Here is a 12,582-nt window from a genome sequence, read left to right on the forward strand (position 1 = left end):
AAGGAGAGTTTGTATTGTTTGTCACAAGTGTGGGGGCTTATGTTGCAAAAGCCAAAGAAAGAAGTAGTCATTGGACTCGAAGCTATCATGGGGTAGTGATAGTAAGTTTTCTACTCGAGGTAGCAATAGAATATTAGTGGTCTAAGTTCTATTGTACAAAATTCAATTCTTTCATAGTAGATATGCTTTTTACCTTGAGGATAGCTAAGTTAAATCCTTCTCAAGTTTTTTACCGGTTTGGTTTTCATGAGTCATCATATCATTGTGTTCTTTATATTTTCCACTGCTTTACATGATATGATTTTTATTGTTTTAACTTAGATCTGAATAATTAACCCAAGTATTCACTTAGTTAATTAATTCGATTAAACAATCTAGTTTTTACAGGGATCTAAAAACGTACAGGAAGCATTCGATCAAGCCATTAATAGACAGAAGCCATCCCTATTTATTAGTAGAAATAATGGCTCACAGGTCAAGGGGATGATACAACATATGTTGGGGGCTAGAATCATGATGGATTGTGAGCGCTATCTTGGTCTACCTATGGTTGGGGGTAAATCAAAGGTAAATACTTTCTAAGACGTTCAAGAAAAAATTATCAAGCGGGTGATGGGGTGGAAGGAAAAATACATCTCCAAGGCTAGAAGGGAAGTTTTAATCAAGACAATGGCCCATGCTATCCCCACTTACTCCATGAGTATTTTCAAACTACCTATGACTTTTTGTGATACTATTAACTCAACTTTGGCTAAATATTGGTGAGGACAAACTAAGGAGGAGAAAAAGATACATTGGATCAATCAGAAGAAACTATGCTCACCAAAAGCTAAGGGAGGTATGGGGTTTCGTGGTATCCATGCTTTCAATTTAGCAATGCTTGCCAAACGGGTGTGGAGATTGATACACACTACACATTCCTTGTTCTATAAAGTGTATGTCACGCCTCAAACCCAAAAGGATTCAAAGCATGAGAAAATATCTCAAAGGTACTTATAAATTTTTCTTTTTTAACAATTCAATCCAAAATTCATTATCCAAGTACCAACATCAAGAATTATCATAAAAATTTCATTAATGATACTCCCAAAGTAAGTCAGCTTTATGCAATAATTACAAGGACCATTGGCCACAAAAGAATAGAGGTCTAAATAAATACAATCACATACCATTAATTTGTCCCATTAGTGGAAATAAGGTTATAACCACTATTAGATACAAAAGAATGAGTCAAACATGTTCTAGTGTGTTCATTTAATGATCACCATAACAAAAGTCCAGTCTCCATTAATAGTTGGTCTAACTACTGCTAGCCACAAAAACCTGTCTCAAAACAATCGTTGCCTACTCTGAAAGGTTTGTAAAAGAATGGAATAAGACAAGGCCTAGTAAATAGCATAATTAATGGGACTGGGAGAAATGCAAGTTTCATGATAATGAGCATTTTACAAAACATACTATAATTTGGGAATTTCCATTTAATTTATGCAAAATCAAATTCATTAACAACCCAACAAGAATGATAGAAATAATATAGCACCAAGCTTCCCAAAATAACCATGAAACTATATTTTGTTCACTTTGAGCCATAAAAATGTCCAATACCATTTCAAAACCTAAAATCTCACCTAAGGTGCCACAAAGACGAAAATGTCACCAAGACATCATACCGCCATAGAAAAGTTGGAACCCAAACACACTAGCATGATATGTACCTCTTTTGGCATGTGGTCTATTGGTGTTGCCTAGCCTCACCCACACCCTCAAGGATTTACCTATCCCCCCCCCCATGGGCAGCAGGGTATAACGCGCCATGTAGTACCTCTTTTGCATATGATCTCTTGGCCCTACCTAGCCTCACCCACACACTCAATGATTTATCTCTTTCCCCTATGAGATGAGCAGCAAGGAATGACGCATCACACAATATCTCTTTTACATGTGGTCTTTTGGCCTTGTAGGCAATAGCCTCACCCACACACTCAAGGATTTACCCATGTCATGCAAAGTGAGAGCCTCCAACCTAACTTGTCGTCACGAAAACGGGGTAATCACATGTCACAAAGACCTCGTCACAAAGATGGCGTAATCACACATTATAAAGACGATGTCACAAAGACGTGGTAATCACCAATATCATAGCACAAGGGCAATCCTACATCAAAAGCTCACAAGTTAAATATATTCAAATACATTTTCTACTTAATAACATTCTTACAAAACTTTTTAAAGAGTTAAAAAAAATATAAGAATGACTATCAATAATATTTAAATCATATATATAAGATTATTATACTATGTGTCTTAATGTGTATCTTTTAAGTATATCCATGCATATACATGGAGTTACAAGTTAGTTAAATTAAAATTTGGAACCTGATGCTACATGGGACCTTAGGCAACCACATCAATTGCTTACAATGTAGAGCCAGAACTGTATGCTTCGGAAATTCAAATCATTAACTGTGAGCTTATGCCTTACGTTGCACACTAATTTAAGTCATTGCATCTATATTTGTCATGGGCAAACAGGCATTACTTAAGTGTACTAAATAATGTTCTCCGGTTCTTGTGACCTATTCCAGTGCAGTTGCTTGGCAATTGAATTAACACTAACTCGTCCAGGAAAACAAGTGCAAGTTGAAAGGGATGTGGGACATTCTAAAGATATGGATGCACATGATGGGGATCCATGCATCATTGTATCTTGTTCACTCAGCACTGACAAAGCTGTTAGTATTTGTTTGTTTTAGTTACGAAACTATTATCCTAACAAGTTTTATTTCGCTTTCTATATATGCTTCTTATTTATAGAAGATGAAGTACTGGTTAGTTATGATAATTTCCTTATCAGTAAGCATAAATTGCAGGGAATCGAATTCATAAAGCAGGGGAGCTTGGGTTCCAAGGAGCCTGACGCTTTTGTATATGTTTTAGGATTAGGTGGTGGAAAGTTGCGACAAAATTGGACCTTTGGAAGTGGAAGAAAACCTCAGGAAGGTGCTGTAAGGGTGCAATCTGCAGACAAATCCATTGCTAGTCTGGAGTCAATAGGAGTGAAATTTTATGGAGTTGATGAAGCCCGTGTCTCTTCCTCAAAAAAAAAAAATATATATATATATATATATTTTAATTGTTTTTGTTTTAATAAATGGTTCAAAATGAGACCAAGTATATCGTCTTAAAAACCTAGTTTACTTTTGGCTTTCCAAAATCAAGTTTTAAATTTTAGTTTTTTCAGGTTAATAATTTCAATGTATATTTTTAATTTGAAAATTTCACATGCATCTTAACTAAAACTGAATCTAATATTACTCTAGAGTCTAGACAAACTTGATATAAAATTAAACAGCTTGAAATTTTTATTTTTATTTTTTTGAGTGTTTGTTTTCAACTCTTATTTAGAACTGAATCAGTTTGTGGTTTTGTAAATGTCACATTAATAATTTAATATATTACTCGCCAAATAAGCTACACGCTATTTGTAAATACGTATATGTTGTATCTAAGATTCTAAGTAGATTATTAAAGTGCAATAAAACTTTAGAGTAAGATTTTTATAATGATGAATTTTTATTTTTTCAGTAACAAAAAAAGTTGATTCAAAATTTTAGTGGAATTCCGATCTTGGAAATTTCAAGCACCTAAGTCCCAAACTCAAATTCTATAGGAAAAAATATATATACTATCTACAAATTCTTCCAACATTACTATAACATCATACAATCTATCAATATTACTCTTCACACAATTGTCATCACCCCACCGCAGCCATCACCGTCACAATTGCCACGAGGGGTGTCCACGGGTTGGTCCAAGTCGAGTTTGTGCCCAACCCGAAACCGACCCACTCACATCGGGTGGAAGGTTGAACGACCTGCCGCCGACCGCAGACAACCTCGGGTCGAGTCGGATCAGTCTTCGGTGGACAACGGTTTGGTCGGTCGAAGTTGGAGTGAGTTTCAACCACCAGATCTTCGCTGAATCTTCGCTGGATCTTCGCCAGATCTGTTGATTTTTTGTCGGATCTGTGTGACAACCATAGGATCGAAGCAAAAACCACCACCTCAAGCCCAAATTTGTGCGAAAACTTCCATCTCATCACCAAATCTAACCAAAAACTACCAAATCTTCATAGGATCTAAGTGGATCTAAGTAGATCCAGCCTTCTTTCATGGGTTTCGTCAGTCGGATCGGGTTCATTGGGTTTTGGAAAAGAAAAGCCGCCATTCGACCCACTTAAGTCGGTTTTTGGTGGCAAAAACCCACTGCTGATTGTCACCGACATCGGGTTGGCCAGTTTTCTAGTCGGCCTAGATGGTTTGGGCAAGTGGGTTGGTTTTCGGTTTCCGGTGGACAGCCCTAATTGCCACCTCTACCACCATACCACAATGCCCTCACTAACACGCCTCCACCATCCACCATACCACAATGCCCTCACTAACACGCCTCCACCATCGCTGCCACAACCACTACATCGCTACCAAAATCATGATATCATTTACCAATGCAACAAATCATTGGCATATCAATATCTTTATCATTGTTGAAATTACCATATTGCTTAGGGATGGCAATGGGGTGAGGTGGGGCTGAAAGATGGGATCTTCACTCCCACCCCGCATAGTTTTGTCTTGAGTCTTGACCCATTCCCTTCCTGCCTCGCATAATGGGAAAAATTTTATTTCCCCATCCCACCCATTAAAACTCTACTTTGTATTAATTTGCCCACAATGATTATAATTTTTATTTAATAAACTCATGTTTCTTTAATAAAAATATACTTGAAATTACAACTAAATCTATCCCATCACATCAAACTAATTTTAGCCAAAATTGAATAATATTATTGAAGTGTTTAACAAAATAATATCACAACAGAAATAAAAATATCATAGTATAACAAATAACAAAATTGAGGCAAAGAGCCACATTGGGTACAATAAAATAAACTAATTTTGATATGTTTGTTTAAATAGTAAAATTTTAGGGTATAAAAAATTTATAATTATAACATTTAGCAATGCAGGGTGGGGCAAGGCGGACTAGTTTTTATTAATTTGCCCTACAACTATTATAATTTTTTTTAATAAAACCTGTTTCATTAATAAAAATACTTAAAATTACAACTATATTTATCCCATCAAAACAAAATAATTTTTAGTAAAAGCTGAATAATATTATCCAAGAGTTTAACAAGACAATATCACAATAAAAATAAAAATCTCATAATATAACAAAATAGAGGTAGAAAGATAGTAAGGTTTTAGGGTATGAAAAATTTACAATTATGACATTTATCAACACGGGGCGAGGCACGATGGGTCTAAAAAGTCTAAGCCCATCCCCGCCCTGTACTGTGGTGCGGGGCAAAAATCTCACCCCATCCTCGCTCCACTACCTTTGAGAGGTGGAGAAAACCCACTCGAAGTAAAGCGGAGAGGGACGGGGCAAAATTGCCATCAATAGTACTAACTGCTAAGTCTCTTAGCCTTAAGTGATATCCCCGAGCTCTCCTTAGAGTTGTGATTTAATCCCTTAGGGTTTGTTCCCTTAAATATTTACTATAGCAATAAAAAATAAGAGTCGGTCCAATTGCTACAATAGTCTAATTTTAGCATTTGTCTCTTTTCATCTCCCTTTCCAACAGAATTTTCCAGAGTTGATCAGAATCATAACCAAGTTATGATATGACCAAACAAAATCTCTTCCTACAATTCTTTCCTTTATTTATTACACCATCTTATTCAACTTTGATCAATGCACTTCACATAAACAACATTTCGTCTAACCGAGAGAGAGAGAGAGAGAGATGTAAATAAGGTGCTGCAATTGCTTGAGGAAGTCCAAATCGTGAGGATTAATAGGTGTTTTGAATTCACGAGAAACCTCTTCTGAAGCCGCCCTTATGGCCTCTTTCTCTGTTTGCTGCATCTCCATTCTTTACGAACTGATTACTCACACTGTCAGAGAGAGAGAGAGAGAGACGCTGTTGCTGAACTCTTTATTTGGGTAGATTTAGCAAGACCCAACAACTTGGACAATATATGAGCTACACTTCGGGCTTTGTGAGACTTGATAAGCAAACCATTCTCAACAGAGAACCAAACTCACTCATCTAAGGATTTATGGAACGCTGACATGCAAACCTTCCAGTATACATAGTTGTTCCAATCAAAGTAAAAGGAAACTACAAGGGATTATGGTCTATCCATGACAGCATGGGTCAACAATCACACTTAGAATGATAAATTTTAATTAAAATGTGCTAAAACCCCCTTTAAAAAAATTTATTTTGATCCCAAGCAATTTATGCATCATTTTTTTTAATGATTCAAAATTTTTAATATGAATTCCATCCACACGAAAATATGTTAAATACATATAACAAATACCAAATCTAAAGCAATACTAATAGCCTAGTAAAAGCACACATATTTGGTATCAAAATGATAAACAAAGAAGAACCACTCCAATAGAAAAATCACTACAATGACCCAATTTTATAGAAAATTCACTACGGAAAAATAGCTCACCACCTCACCCTCTACCTTGCACTTCATAAGGGGAGAAGGTTCCATTTGAGCTAGAGCTCATTGCCTTCACCGCCCCCCCCCCCCCCCCCCCCCCCATTTGCAATTTTTTTTTTTTCCAGAAGAAACAATGAACATGAAGAAAAAGAAAATCAAAGAGCACAATAATTTTCAAGAGAGGCATAATGACTATCATGCACCGAGGCTACGACTTTAAACTTGATAGGGTTGAAAGTAAGGATAATTAATACTTCATATCACAATGAAATAAAACATTCTGGCACATAATATATAAGTTGATGCCAAATATGATACCAAATCCAAAATCTGAAAAATTAAAATAAAATAAAATAAAAATAACTGCAGGAATCACAAGTGGCTAAAAATATATTACCGGCAACCTTCACAAAGGCACTGAGAATCTTCTAAGAATAGTTGATCCACAACTATCTCAATCAACCCATTTGTAGAAACTATATGCTTCAACAGAGCTTCATGGCAGGCAAGGTTTCCAATAATTCCAAGGCTAATTTCCTGAAGCACAAAACTGAATCATTTTCACACGAAAGAATTCTTCAAAACCTCTAAAAATACAAGAACATAGGATAAAAAAAAATTTTAAAAAAAAAAAACAGAAATAAGATGCATAGACATAAATGAAGTAATTCAGAATAAGAAAGGAAGCAAACTAATTACGAAATGTTATGAACTGACAATACGAAAAGCAAACTGGGGTTTTCAATGAGATCACAGCAGAATGAAGGAATGGTTCTGGCCCAAGTACTTCAGCCTTTTTGTGCTGATATCTCCAGGTTTTTATATAATATCAAAATTTTGACTATGTAAACATCAGTGGAGGGGGGGACTTGAAATTGCTCACATATCTTGGGCGGTACCAGTCCAATAAGTTTTGTTTCTCTTTTATTTGTCAAAGAATCAATTCTGACATTTACTAACATTATTAGTATGTTGTTGTGGAGGCATTTCCTTTGTGTGTTTTACTTGCATTAAAGGTTTTCCACTAGAACTTTGTGGTAACATCGCATCTATAATCTGCCATTGGTTAATTGTTGATCAGAATGCTACATTTTTTGTTTCTGCTAATCCAACCTGGACTCGGATACCCAGTGAAGTGAGCCGGAATGCCTAGATATCACTAAGGGTTAAAAAGACTAAAAACTGTCTTGGACCAGCACAAAGAATTTCACTCCTCACAAAACTTCACAAACTTAGTCCAATCATACAATGATCCCCGAAAAAGTAACCTTTTCCTGTGTTGTATTGGGATAGAAAGAACCTAAAAAGGACCTGAAATGATCTAATATGACAAGCAACTACTTGCCAAAAACAAGTAAAATAAATAGAATGCATTGAATTTGTCAATCCAATCAACTAATCAAGTCCCAGCACACTAGCTGAATTAAGATTCAATAATCATAGAGTAGAAATTTTGACATACATTTATTTTTCTAAAATGCATTTTGCAAATTACTTTTTATCTACTTAGAAAACTTCTGAAAATGTCTCCATCCAATTATTTCGAGAATATATATGTATATATATATATATATATATATATATACATATCGAAAAGCTATTCATGAAAGCTTTATCAAAATGGATCATTCTGAAGGGGCACGACCAAAAGATTAAAAAAAAAAAATCCAAATTCAGAGCCAAACTTGTTCCCACATTGACTTGCAACAAAACACAGCTCAGAATCAAATAGTGAAGAACTTACCAAGCACTTGTAATTTGAACTCACACACGTTCTAGCTTTCAATCCCACAAATAGTGAAATTTGAACTCTCCTTGACCATTCATTGAGCTGAACTCCCAATGCACCTGCAATCACATTGAAAGCATGCAATACACAACCACAACTTCAATTTTGACATACCATTTCAAAGTCAAGAACAAAAACCACAAAAGTTCAAAATCTTTCAAGCGAATAATAAAAAATGGACAAAATTCGAGTCTAAGAAAAAAAAAACTGATCATAAATAAGTTTTTAAAACAGCAAAGTCAAGAGAAATAGAATAGATACTTGATCGGAGGGAAAATAATCGAAAAATTGAGTTGAGAATCTGTTTGGTTGCCTAAAAAATAATAGGAAAATCAACTGCCCAGACCTATGAGGAGCGAAAGCGAGACCGAGACCGAGAGCGAAAGAGAGGGCAAGAGCGAGATATAGAGCAAGAGAGAGGGAGCGATTGAATTCTGTTTGGTTGCCTAGAAAATAACAAGAAAATTGACCTATGAGAGAGAGAAAGTGCAATAGAGAGTGAGAACGAGATATATAGAGCAAGAGAGAGAGGGAGTGATTGGAGGCAAATATATAAAAACTATAAAAGCTTCGTGTTTTTATTTTGCATCCACAATATTTTTACAACAAATCATAGGTGGTTAGTTGTTATTAGTTCAAATTTAAACCTAACACTAATGGCCTGTTTGGATATTTAAAAAAGGAGGGAAGTAGAGTAGAGGGAGGGAGAGTAATTCAATTAATTGCTTTCAGCTTTTTGAAATGAGGGAGGGTTTAGAGGGTTTGAAGGGCTTTCAACTACCTCCAACCCCTCATTTTTAATTCCCCAAATTAGAGAGATTTCGGGAGAGTAGAGCACATAAAATTATTGATAAAGTAAATTACCTAATTTACCCTTATTATATTTATAAAATTACAATGTTAAAAACAAGTAAGCTAATTACTCCTTCCCCCTTACCGATTATAAAAACATGTTTTTGCGTTAATCATTCTACTCTACTCTCCTCTCCACTACTCCCCTCCCCTTTACTCCCCTCTACTCTCCTCCCTCTCTAAACTTCCAAACAGGCCATAAGATTACTTTTTTCCCCCAACAATAACAACCAGTAACATCCTGCCACTTAAAATTTGTTGTAAAAATGTGGTGAAAATGTTATAGACATATCATTTCTCTTTTATTTTCCACATTTATAACATGTTGATAAAAAATAGTTAATTTCTTTTTTATCAACATTCATCCAACTGTTGATATAAATTAGCACTATTTAATCACTTAGCAAATGAATTTCTCACCACTTATTTACCACTTATTTCAACAATTATGTCAACTGTAGAAATATATATGTGAATTTATTACCACTTATTTCAATAATTATGGCAACTGTAGAAATACATATATGAATTTTTCAATAGTTGAGTGCAAATGTAGAAACTAAAGGCTTTTATCCACATTTTTTAGTCATCATGGATAAAAATACGTTGAAAAAGCTCATGTTTGTTGTAGTAACAACAATCTACTACAAACCTTTTGTATAGTTAGACTCTCTCTATTGCGGAATCTACAAATGACTTGATTTTTACCTTTCTAAATCTTCCTCAACAAACTTCCTCTACAAACTCTTCATTAGTAGAAACCAAAATCTATAGCACTCTAAGGATCTTCATTGAAGATTTGATAATAGTGAACCTCATTGGAAATGAACTCTATGGTTTCAATCTGTCATAGATACACTTTGGGATCAAAAGCAAAGAAATTTTTCTCAATAGATAAGAGACAAATATTTCCCAATAGCTCAGGGTATCACAACCTTCTTTCTGTCCAAAATTCATGCAAAGGAAACATTATATAGGTGCACAATTAAGCTTTAGAAAAAAGGGTACAAAACAAAGTGAAAATGAATTGGGAAAATAGATACATGCAGTATCACCCGAAGGAGCCTAGAGTACTGAGGGATACACAAAATCGGATTGTTTTTTGTTTTGCACAAGTGAGGTTTTCGTACAAATGAGTGAGTCTTTTTTTCGCTTGAGCAAGCTTCACTTTTGCTTGATCAAAATACTTCAAAATGATTTTTTTATTTCTCCAAGCAATTTCAAAATAGTTTTTACCAATCATAAACATTGAATGATTTATATTAAAGCTTGTATTATGATTACAACCAAAGTTATGGAATTTTCCAACACTAAAATCCTAACAAATATTTTTGAAAAATGAAAATTCCAAGAAGTTTACTTTACACACTATGCACATTGAAAACATAAACATGTGCATAATATATGTTTATACATGTGCATGCATTTGTGTGTCTTATGAAACATATAATTCTATGGTAATTAAATAACATTTATGATGATTACCGTGCAATATTCATCTAAATGTTGTAAAAAAAATTTCTATGATAACTGAATAAGATTTATGAATATTAATTTGTGATATTCATCTAAATGGCAAACAAAATTTTGTATTAGAATTATAAGTTCAAGATATTTAAAGGTTTTTGGGGAGGATTTTAGTTTTGAGAACTCTACTCCATTGCAAAGGAGAAAAGGCCTTTACTAAAGATATATTTTGGACACTTTTATTTATTTATTGTGTATACTACTACTCCTCTCTATCCCCTATTCTTTTTTAAATGAAACATTGAGAGTTATTGTAAGTGCACAATTGTACCCAGACCCAAAAACATATGTTGAGCTCGGGTCCAATGAGCCTTATACAATAAAATTTATAGAGAATGGATTTCAAATCTAGGTTCGGGATGTTGGAAGTTTGATTAACAGACTAGAGTGACACAATCTAAGCAAATGGTAAACGAATATGACAAAGAGACCTCCTCGGACGTAAGCCAAGGACGATTTGTGTATATATATTCTCTTTCTATACCAAAGTTTACAATTTTTAGTTCCTGCTTTCTCTCAGCAGAAAGTGCAGATCTCCTTCTCTTTCCTCTCTCGTTTCCTTATATACTTCTTCACTGGTTCATCCACGTGTCATACAAATCTTCCCCTTGGATACTTGTCCCATCTACCACCTTCTTGAAGTCTTCAAATAATAGCAAGGAGGCTGAATCCTACTGTTCAGAGGTCATTTCCCCATTAATACGGCCAGAGAGGTAGATGCCGGGTCTTTAATGTGATAGTAGCAGTTTTTTCCTTAGATATTTCTCACATGTCTCTGCTTCTAAAGGGTGTTTGGATCACCCTCTTACCCACCAGTTCTTCTAGAGTTCTGCCTCTAACCCACTTAGCAAGTCCAGGGTCATTGCTGGGCCTGTCCGAGGAGACATTCCTCCTTGGACAACTCCTCGGACCCTTATAGTGTGGACTGACTTGTGGGCCTAGAGGCCCTGATCAAAACAAACTGGTACCAGCCAATCAGGCCCAAAGCCCAAATTTTATTCAAGAGTTTTTACACCCATAGTTATTATCAATTCAATTGTGTTAAACAATTTTATAGGCCCATTGTTGAGTGATGTATATGGCATTTTAGGCATTATCTTTTCATGTGAATTATACATGTGGGAAATGATGAAAACGGTAAATATATTGTTAAATGATAAATATGGAGAAAATTATCTACGTTTTGTGCTTCAGTGTTGCATTGTGATCATAAATGTTTGACTACTTTGGTACAAGAAACTTTTAGGTATTTTAAACCTAGAGTATCAGCAAGGTAAGTCATTTTAAACCTAAAGTACCAGCAAGGTAATTAACAAATTGGAGTGACGTTTATAAAGCTTTCGTGCTTGGCATTGCAATTTCTCTTTGAGACGGTTTTGACTATTTAAGATGGAGATAATAGAAACAGTTCTTGAGAATATAAATGGGCAAGAAGAGGCGCCAATTGTTTTTTTTACTGTAAGTTATAATATATATTAAGCTTTGCTTTCTTTTTTTGTTATCATTAATTTTACGCTAGTTATACATGCAATTTAAATCGAACTTTTCACACATGTCAATTCTTATACTATTATTATTTTTTTATATAAAAATAGATATTTCTATTAATATATTACTATTCGCAAAAACAAGAAAAATATGAGATATTGAATTTTTATATAGATACTGTTATTCCTCTTTAAATTCATAAGTTTGTGGACAATAATGTTTGTGTTTTTGTATAGGACAAAATTTAGGTGTTGTTCCTTCGGTTTTCCTATTGAAATTCAGTCATATGGCTTTTTTCACATGAGAAGGATGTGTATTTTTATTTAAGTAGTCACATTTCTCCATCATTTGTGAACAACACACGTGAACAATACACAAGAATAATGAATGTGAATA

General features: G+C 34.6%; 1 long non-coding RNA gene across 2 annotated transcripts; it reads right to left on the minus strand.

The window, feature by feature from the left end:
* Positions 1 to 1,955: 1,955 nt before the first annotated feature.
* Positions 1,956 to 8,830, minus strand: LOC142637183 (uncharacterized). 2 transcript variants are annotated; one of them, XR_012844573.1, is made up of 4 exons: positions 8,581 to 8,830; positions 8,275 to 8,378; positions 6,928 to 7,067; positions 1,956 to 2,155 (listed from the first exon to the last, which is right to left on the minus strand). It is a non-coding gene; the product is annotated as an uncharacterized LOC142637183 (long non-coding RNA). The 2 variants fall into 2 exon arrangements; XR_012844572.1 differs by having other exon boundaries at positions 1,957 to 2,155; positions 8,666 to 8,830.
* Between the last annotated feature and the right edge of the window lie 3,752 nt (positions 8,831 to 12,582).

The sequence above is a fragment of the Castanea sativa genome, chromosome 5 (genome assembly GCF_040712315.1).
Source record: "Castanea sativa cultivar Marrone di Chiusa Pesio chromosome 5, ASM4071231v1".
NCBI lineage: Eukaryota > Viridiplantae > Streptophyta > Magnoliopsida > Fagales > Fagaceae > Castanea > Castanea sativa.